Raw genomic sequence first — 10,923 nt, 5'->3', positions numbered from 1 at the left:
CGATTCTCGTTACGGCGGTTTAGACCTTGTAGATTGTTGCATTATTGTAGATTATAATCACACAAACTAGTTCTTTCTAAGTCCTTTGCTTTTCAAACAAATCTGTTCATCATTTAGGTAACATGCCAAATATACTTATGTAGCTCCTTTCCTCCTGAATCCGCTATCATGTAAAAACCTTCTACATGAAACTGGCTGCCTTCTAAGATTTCTGAAACCGCGCTTCATCACTGCGTGACTTTAGGGGTCTTGTCACCCAAGGAAGAGATTGGTTGGCGAGCCGATGTAGGGGAAACACATCCACAACCCGGCGAAGGGGAAGTAGTAGTTTTCACTCATCATCTTGAACAAGGTTTTACACCCCACCGGGTGAAAATTATTTCGAGATGCCTTGCACTTCTACAATCTCCATCCTCGGGATTCGGGCCCTAATTTAATCAACAATTTATGCCAATTCCAAGTCTTTTGGGAGGTGTACTTGGGAATAGAACCCATGATTATTTTATTCAGGGAATTCTTCTACCTAAACCGCCACACAGAACTTGTTGATGGACCCAGCTTGGAACTTGGCGGGGTGACAAATCAGAGGCGGAGAGATCGTGAGTTTCCTGCTGCCACCTTGCCTAGCCACCCCAAAAGCTGGGGAAAAACTTGGTTTTACTACAAAAACACTGCACCTCCTAATGAGAACCCCTCGCGGGTTTTAGAGAAGAACGCCTTCCTGTGGATCTTGAACTTCCCGGATCTCTATCTTCAGAAGAGGATGCCACCATGCCTTTGTATGGCCGAAGCTCAGAGCCTTGAAAACCAATGGCTTAACCGGGATTGACCTAACCTGGTGTTGGGTAGACTGGCGGATCATGCCACTCAGTAATCGTGGCGCCTTGATGTGTGAGTATGACGGTGATTTAAATAATGTGCAACACTTCACCAACATCATGCTCGATTCAAACAAAGTCAACAAAATTGTAAAGAAACTATCACGTGAGCCAAAAGAGGTTTGTTGCAAAACTGAACTGAAGCCATTCTGCACTCAAAATCTGGCTCCTGAGGTAATTAACCTTCAACACCTGGTGCTTTACTCATGCATTCCTTCAGTATCTGGTTTTAAAACTCGCCTTTCTTTGTGAATACCTTTTCGAAAGAACTCGCCCTTCTGGAAATGAAGGCCACAAAGGGAGGCTGTCAAGCAAATCAAATCCGCCCCAAAAAACAAGGAAGAAGAAGGCAATTGTTGATGAGTCGTCGACCATGGGTGGATCACAAAACATTGATGATCAATCTGAGGTAAACCCTTATCTTCACCCTGTCTTTAACTCATGGTTACTAATTACTTCTTTAATCTCGGGATGATGATGCTAATAACCAGAATGAAGATGTTGAGGTAATTTCAATCTCTTCTGACTCAGATCTCTCCTTCCCAAAGCCACCAAGGCGGATCTGTAGGAAAATACCTATGAGTTACCTGGACGCTTATTTGGAGCATGATTTCCTTTTGAATAAGACTCTCTACACACCAAGGTGCCATACCCACAGTTCCTCACGTGATCTCATGGCAGGCTTGCCCGAGAAAACAACCACTCGTAAGCGTAAATATGAGGTGCCTTTCATCCCAACTTATTCTTTCCCAAAAGACGGCCTTGTTTGTCAACCACTCAAATTTTTCTGGTTCAACCTTAACACGCATCGCCACCTTCATGAGACGACTCAACTGCTACAAAGTTGCCACCTCTTGTTTTCCTTCCAGCGTAAGTTTGCTTTTGCCTCTAATATTTTCCTTAGCTTTTTTATTTGTTATATATTTTTTAACTTCTACACTTCAGGGCTAAGGCTAAAACCAAGAGGAGGAACACTGGCGAGTCATCTAGTAATCCTGGAGCATCTGAGCAGGAGGAACTGGAATTTTTATATTCTTGAGATTCATGCCGAACCGGCTAACATTCGAGGTGAACTTTCTCAGGCTCATGATATCGCAATTGACGATCTTCCTGAAATGCATGTTGAGCCGGCAAAAGCTGATGACACGGTCATGGAAATAAGTCCAAAGGCCAATCCTAACCCGCCCAGTTCTCCAAAAACAACCAAATACTTTACATCTGATGACGAGAGAGTTGTCATTACTAGGACGGGTCACACAACAGCTGTCTCCACTGGGTTGGCCAAACACTTTGCCACAAGTGTGATGCCTTATTTAGAGAAAGGGAAAGCTAAGCTTGAGCTTCGCAACATTGGGAAACTTAATTTCGAAGACTTGCACTTTGGGTATGTGAGCCGCCTCTCCATAAACCGGGATATGGAGGCTAGTCTGGTTAATATTAGGAAGAAAAAATATCAGGTATGTTGAATGTCAATCATGCAATCCATATATCCTTAGTTAGCCCCCAAGGGTCGGGTCATCTTCTTGAAGATGAGTCGGGTCTTGATGTCATTGTAGAAAATCAACCTATAGCCCCCGAGGGTCGGGTCATATTCTTGAAGATGAGCCGGGCCTTCATGAAATTATAGAAAATCAACTTGTAGCCCCCAAGGTTCAGGTCATCTTCTTGAAGATGAGTAGGGTCTTTATGAATTTGGAAAGAATCAACCTGTAGCCTCCAAGGACAGGGTCATCTTCTTGAAGATGAGCCGGGTCTTCTCATATTATATATGGTTAAAAACTAATTTGCATTAGCCCCCAAGTGTCAAGTATATTGCTTGAAATTTGCTTGAGACTTGATAACAATCGTCTTTGCTGTCTCAAGAAACCTGTATAGACCATGTTGGCAGCTCAAAAGTTGACTAAGATCCAACCGGTCATTGTAGGAAGCTTTGAGCCATGCTTATGCGGATTTAGGGGGGTGAGGAAATGTCTGGCGCATCAACAAGACGCCAGAGCCCAATCTGAGGATAAATTTCGAATCACCTTAGAAGAATTTGAAAAAGTCAAAACAGAGTTCACAGCATATAAAGAAGCTGCCAAAATTTAGAGAGCGGCCTTGTTGAAACGTGTTGAATCCGCCGAGGGTGAGGCGAAGCTGGTTACTAAGGAATTAACTGGTCTTAAATGACATATCTCCAAGATGACCACATCTATTTTTGGTAAGTGTATTTTTCAAACCTTAGATCCTCAACTTTGTAGTAATCATGACCCACCACGCGACTTATATTCTTGAATTATGTGTAGGTCCTCGATCTCTCAACCTTCAAGAAAACTATGTACTAAAGCTGAAGGTTGTGTATACTTTAACACAACAACTCTATGATAGTGATTTATGTACCATCAAGGCTGTAATGGGGGACAAAACCGAGTGAAGTTCATCAGTGATATGCTGAGGCGCCTCTCCACCATGCCCAAACAAATTGAAGAATTGAAAAAATCTGTTGCACATAGAGGAGCAATCACTACTTTGAGCCGGGCTTTGGCCTACGCACCACAACTCAACCCAGAAGAGGAAGCTGGCGGGTTTCCTGAGTATAAAGACGATGGTTCAGCCTTTACCCAGGAGGATTACACCCATTGCATGAAGACGGCTCGCCTTCCAGCTAGTCAACTGGCCGAAGTCGCTGATCGAAAGTCAGATCATGCGGCTTATGACGAAAACAACCGGCGTGTGCCTCCACCCACCTTTGAACCAGTTGATCTAACTCCACAGTGCCGTAAGCATATTTTTGCCCATGATGTTGACCCGCCGCCCATGTTGAATGAAGAAGTTGATTTCCATGCTTTAATTCATTGCAACTACGATATGGGCAACATCCAAATCCAAGACCCAGAAGGCTCGGCGCAGGATAACCCAGAGGAGTCGTGAACAGGAAATCTGCGAGAGGATGACTGAGAAGCGTTCAACCCGGATGAACTATCCATCAGGTGAGAAATTTTATTGTTAGGAAAGATCTTTTGCAGAAAGAACTGTGGGCTCCTTGTAGCCTTGTAATATTTGGAGGTGTAAAAACTGAGTTTCTGTGCCATGACTTATTGCATGTTATGAACATTTGTATCGTATCAGAATTTGCCAACAACTTCTGATGTGCTGATATGCCCATGATTTGAGTTCAAACCATATGATTGAATTTATCTAAGCCACCCTTCTGAAATGTGTGACAGGTGTAAAATGATAGATCTTATCATTTGACAAGAGAATCATCATACCTTGTTCCATATCCCAGCTAATAGTATAAGCAGAAAATATGAAAAGAAGTTAAGATAAAACTTAACAATCAATAAGCCGACTCAATGAGACTCGGTAGGAAGACATGCTTGCAAGGCTCTAGTCTTACCCTTAACTGGGCGGGTGTGTAACCCATACAACTATGGTAAACCGGCTCAATGAGACACTGCGATTTAGACTGGCGGATCAGGCTCAAGTCAGGCTTCAGTGAAGCGGGTTTCATGAAACCATGGTTTCTCTATTTTTCTTATATATGTCGGCTCTCACATGACATCTCAATCTTTTAACCTTGACAAGTTCAGGGTCCATAATGGGTTGACTTCACCAAGAGTACACGGGGCCAATAAGGGGAATCGCACAAACATACAGTCTAGTATAACCATTGTAATGCGGTAATTTTTCGCAAGCCAAGAGTTTGAGAAAGCTAAAATCAATGAGTTAGAAGCCCCCAACTGACTCATGATTAGGTAAAAGCCAAGCATAGATTGCAGAAGACAATGCTATTACTGCCAAAAAATCTGGAGACTAATAGCCTCCAGATAAGTCGGCTTGATTCTCATGACAACAATAGGCGCCTATGTTTGAACCGTGCATCGCGGCAACGAGTCCTCCTAGGATTATTAGCATCAATGATTGAATAGTCACAACATGGCGGCTCATCCTCTTTGATACTAATAGCGTCCATGTTTCAACGACCACCTTACGGTGACTCATCCTCTTGGGCGGCTTAGGAAGAATAATAAAGGCTCATGCTCATTATATAAGTTGAAATGGCATGACCCCGAATTTTGTGGGTGCTGGCTTTAATAAACATAAAGATGTATGTATAGAAGTTAGTAAAAAATACATAATCAAGGAGCCAATAACTCTAAGTATAGTAAGGCCAAAGGTGGGCGATGTTCCAAGGTCGGTTTGTCTCTTCCTGAGAAGTGCATGAACTTGGCCAGAGGTCAACCAAGTAATATGAACCATTGTGGAGATTATTGCTGATGACAAAAAGACCTTCCCAAGGTGGCGAAAGCTTATGCATGCATGTCTGATCTTGAATCAACCGAAGCACCAAGTCGCCTTCTTGAAAAACCCGGCTCTTAACCCTTCGGCTATGATAGCGACGTAGGTCTTGTTGATAGATTGTTGATCTTGCTGCTGCCAAGTCATCTTCTTTCACTGATAATACTGTGAGGATAGCTAAACCGAAAAGATCAGCTTTTTTAGAAACTTGATAGTTGTCTCCGCTTCACAATTACTGTCCAGCTCCGCCTCAACCCACTTGGTAAACTTGTCAACTGCCACCAGTAAATGAGTCTTTTTGTCAGAAGACATTTTGAACGGGACGACTATATCGAGCCCCCAGACCGCAAAAGTCCACGTGATTGGTATCATACATAATGCCTGAGCCGATACATGAACCTAACGCCCAAATTTTTGACACCCATCACACTTACGCACTATATCCTCTGCGTCCGCAAGAGCCGTCAACCAATAGAACCCATGCCGGAAAGCCTTTGACACCAAAGATCGTGACTCGACATGATACCCACAATCGCGAGCATGTATCTCATTGAGAATTTCTCGTCCTTCTTTCAGGGAGACACATCGTTGAAAAATTCCACAAGTGCTTCGTTTGTGTAACTCGCCCTTGTGGATAGTCATAGACTTACACCGACGTGTTATCTGTCGGGCGATGATTTCATCAGAAAGCAACTCGCCTCGAGCCAGGTAAGCCATATATGGAACCATCCAATCAGGAGTTGCCCGAAGAGCCGCCACCAGCTGAGATTCTGGGTCAGGAATATCTATATCCTCTTCAGAGGGTAACTTCACATAGGGATTGTGTAAGACATCCAAGAACACATTGGGAGGAACATGCTTATGTTGGGATCCGAGTTGGGACAAAGCGTCAGCCTCCTCATTATGTCAATGATCAATGTGATCAACCTAGTAACCATGAAAATTACCCGCCACCTCAGTTATGGCGCGCCTATAAGCCTCCATCACGGGATCTTTGGATTCCCAAGTTCCAAAGACTTGGTGAGCCACCAAATTTGAGTCGCCCAAGCATCTCACCTAGCTAAGATTCATATCCTTAGCTATTCTAAGCCCATGCAAGAGAGCCTCATACTCAGCTACATTGTTAGTGCAAAGGAACATGAGCCGTAAGACATAACAGAACTTGTCACCGCGTGGAGATGATAACACCACACCAACCCCCAAGACTTCCAGTTGCCTGGAGCCGTCAAAGTGTATACTGGAGTACGTGTTATCCGGCCTATCTTCTAGAATCTGCAACTTGGTCCAATTGTTGATGAAATCCACCAATGCGTGAGATTTTATGGCCGTACGAGGCATATACTTCACATGATGAGGGACCAGCTCAATTGCCCACTTAGCAATCAGTCCGATGGCCTCGTGATTTTGTATAATGTCCTCAATTGGCGTTGAACTGACCATAGTGATTGGGTGTTCCTGAAAGTAATGCTTCAACTTCTGGCTTGCCATAAAGATCCCAAAGACAAGCTTTTGCCAATGCGGGTATCGTTGTTTGGACAAGGTTAGTACCTCGCTGACAAAATACACCCGCCGCTGAACCGGATACCCTTTCCCTTCTTCCTTTCACTCAACAACCACCACCACACTTACTACCTTTGAATTAGCAGCGATGTAAAGGAGCATAGGCTCTTTATCAATCGGGGCGACTAAAATGGGCAGCTCAGCAAGCTGCTTCTTGAGGGCTTCAAAAGCCTCATCAGCCGCATCTGTCCAAACAAAGCGATCCTTCTTCTTGGGCAACTCATAAAGGGGAATAGCCTTCTCACAAAGGCGACTTATCAAACGGCTAAACACCGCGATACGACCCACCATACGCTGGACCTAGTTAATATTGGCCGGCTTACCAAGCAAAGTTATTGCCTTAATCTTGTCCGGGTTAGCCTCAATGCCTCTCAGAGACACCAGGAAACCTAACAACTTGCCTGTGGGAACACCAAAAACACACTTGGTTGGGTTAATCTTCATCTGGTATACTCGACGGTTATCAAACGTTTCCTTGAGATCCTCCAAGAGCGTATCCTTCTTCTGAGATTTCACCATGATGTCATCAACATAGGCGTGAACATTGCGCCCAATTTGACAGTGCAAGCAATTCTGGATACATCGCTGATAAGTCGCCCCTGCGCTCTTAAGTCCAAAGGGCATAGAGACATAGCAAATGGTGCCAAAAGGGGTTATAAAAGCCGTCTTTTCTTGGTCCTCCTTAGCCATCTTGATTTGGTGATAACCTGAGGACGCATCCAGAAAACATAAATACTCACAACCCGATGCAGAGTCAATTATTTGATCGATACGGGGGAGAGCGAACGGATCCTTGGGCAAGCTTTGTTGAGATCAGTGTAATCGATACACATGTGGAAGGTGTCGTTCTTCTTTAAAACGAGCACCGGGGTAGCTAGACACTTCGGATGAAAAACTTCAATGATAAACCCAACAACTAGGAGTTGGGCGACATCTTCTCTAATGGCCATTCGTCTCTCCTTGTTCAAATGATGGAGGTATTCCGTATAGGTTTCATTTTTGGATCCACGTTAAGATGGTGCTCAACGAATTCCCTCGGTACTCCACGCATTTCAGATGGTTTCCATGCAAAGATATTCTGATTCTAATGGATGAATTCGATGAGTGCACTTTCCTATTTGTGATCCAAGCCGGTCCCAATAGTGAATTGCTGGGAAGATTCGCCCGATGTGAAGTCAACTTGTTTGGTGTCGTCTGCTGGCTTGAATTTGAGGGGCGTCTCAGGATCAATAGTAGGCTTCTTGAGAGGGCTAATGTCGGTCGGGTCCACATTTGCTTTGTGGAATTTCAACTCCTCGACCGCGCATGCTAACCCTGCATATGTTGCATCTCCTTCCTCGCACTACTGAGCGATTCTTCGATTCCCGTCAACTATGATGGTACCCTTGAGACCCGTCATTTTGAGGTTGAGATGTACATACCAAGGCCGAGCCATAAAGCGGGCGTAAGCCAGCCGTCCAAACAAAGCATGGTAGGGACTCTTGATTTTTACAACCTTAAACATCAAAGCCTCACTCCTATAATTGGACTCGTCACCAAAAGCAACGTCTAATTTGATCTGCCCGACCGGGTATGCCGACTTGCCTGGAACTATGACATGAAAGACCGTCATCGAAGGCGTCAGGTTATCCTCGGAAAAATTCATCCTCTGGAATGTATCATAATACAAGATGTTGATGCTACTTCTCCCACCCATGAGGACTTTCAAAAGGGTGTATCCTCCAACCTGAGGCGCCACCACCAGAGCTAAGTTGCCAATATTATCGACTCAAGGCGGGTGATCGTCCCTACTCCAAGTGATAGGCTACTCTGACCAATTGAGATACCTACGAAGCGCCAGCTCAGCTATATTGGTAGCTCTGTGCTTAACCTTTTTATCCCGCATGCAAGTGTTGGTGGTGAAAACGTGGTACTGACCGCTGTTCAGTTGCTTGGGGTTGATCTGGAATCCTCCCTGGTTATTATGCCGCTGATTATTTTGACTAAGATGTTGTCCATTACTATTGTTTGAGCCGTCCTGCCCATGAGAGCAGGATCCGGGGAACCTGCCAGATGAGACCCCATGTGACCCGCCAGGACCAAACTGACCCGGTGTCCACCATCATTACCCCCTTGGTTATTCCTTGACACCTGAAGACGAAATTCCCGCATGACATAACAATTTTCCCAAGAATGAGTAGACGGGGTATCAGAGGTGCTATGCTTAGGGCAAGGTCCCTTGAGCATCCCTTCATAATTACGTGGTTTCGTCCCACTGAAGCCTCGAGTCGGACCGGTATTCCGACACTGATTTCTGAACTCAGTATTGGTGTTAGAGACAAAATCGTACCGCCATCTTGTTGCCTTCTATTTCCTTGACTTCCGCAGTTACCATTGTGTCTAGGGTTTTGAGAATTGCCCTTAGCTCCATATCCCTTCTTACTCTCATTGTCATTGTCCTTATCTGAGCCGGCATCCTTCGTCCCGTCTGACTCGGCATATCTGGTGAAGGTATCCATCAACTCGCCCATATCTTGCACCTTTCGCTTCAAACGCCCAAGCTTTAAGACCAGAGATTGAACATGGCAATTCTTCTCCAAGATCAGCACAGCTTGAGCCGCCGTGATGCCATCCGATGAAGGGATGATTTCCGTAACCCGACGTGCCCAGTGGTGAGCCGACTCGTCGCTGTGTTGAACACAATGTTGTAGATCTAAAATCGTCATCCGGCATGTGTAAGTTCCGCAAAAAATTCTTATAAACCGCTCCTTCATTTCCGCCCAAGTGTTAATATAATTGGGTGGAAGGTTTTTTAACCATGTTCGAGCTGGCCCTTCCAACATCATCGTGATATATTTGGCACATACTACATCACTAGCCTCGAGCATGTCCATAGCAAGCTCATAACTCTCAATCCACGCGGCCGACTCAAGATCTGTTGTATAATTGGGCACCTTGCGAGGACCTTTGGAATCTTTCAGCATGTGCTCATTGAGAAGGGCAAAACACAAATAGGGGACCCTACAGTCCTACCACCCGCCTCACTATGTGCGGGAGTCGGTTGGGCATAAGTCGGAACCACCTGAGCCACCAGCACTGCCGCCGCATCCGCTTTTGCCTGACGAACGGCCCGGGCCGCATTTACGAGCGTCTGTGCATTTGACATCGGGGGTGCGGGCGGGTTGGTATGAAACTGCTATCGTTGACTGCTGTGGGAAACTGCTGGAGACTCCTCATGAGGCTCTTGGAACGACTGGCATGTGGCGTGGAGTGCAAATGATCACGGCTATAAGAAAATTGCGCCTGTTGTACCACAACAGTCTTTAGCATCTCGATGGCATTCCTGGGCTCCACCTCCAGCGGGGTGTTTCCGTAGATGGGGAGAGATTCCAAGTTATGTGTGGCAGCCAACATGTTATCGACAGGGTTGGAGAAGTGGCCTTGCGGCGTCTACAAACGTTGAGTCGATGATCGGGCACGTGGAGGCTGAGCTGGCTCAGACTACAGATCTATCTATCGAGGGGGTCTCATTCCGCACCCGGTGTGCGTGGGCTGTCAAACAAGCGAGCCGGGTCAAGAGTAGCGGGAAGGCGTCTCGGGTTTATCCTTTGGTGTACCGCATCAGAGGCATTCCGACAGTGCTCCAGCTGCCAAGCATCTGCCTTCAAACGTTCCGACTGATCATTGATGCGAGCATGTAGTTCCGCCATTCGGGTGTTTTTGACATCAATTTCATGTTGTACCTTGGCCATCTCCTCACAAAGCTTTGTCAGCACAACATTGATCTCCACCTGGTTCTCAGAGGTAACTGGGGTTGTCACAAGTTTTGCCATCTCCCCCATCGGATCCATCATGGCTTGGGCCGGAGTCTTGCCAGACCCGCCAACCCCATTGGTGGCGGTTGCCCTCGGTAGATCCTGAGCCGACGCTTCCACTGCCATATAGATGGAGACTTGGCGAGGTGGCTCTTGCGGCCCTTCGGAGATTGCGGCTTCAGGGAAGCCCCCAAGCCCCCCCCACCGTAGAGAGGTCAGATTGACTCCATATCTCCCATGGACGACTCGCCCTCAGAGTTAACATGGGTATATCCACCAGGTGCCGGCTCATCAGGGAGGCTAGCCCCTTGCCATCAGAGTGAACAGGGGTATCTCCATGCTGCATGACTTGACACTGGGCGGGTTGAGCAAGCCGAGTTGGTTCGATGATGTCGGTACAGATGTCCGGC

The sequence above is a fragment of the Hordeum vulgare genome, chromosome 6H (genome assembly GCF_904849725.1).
Source record: "Hordeum vulgare subsp. vulgare chromosome 6H, MorexV3_pseudomolecules_assembly, whole genome shotgun sequence".
Taxonomy (NCBI): Eukaryota; Viridiplantae; Streptophyta; class Magnoliopsida; order Poales; family Poaceae; genus Hordeum; species Hordeum vulgare.
Note: the sequence above shows the minus strand (reverse complement) of the source record.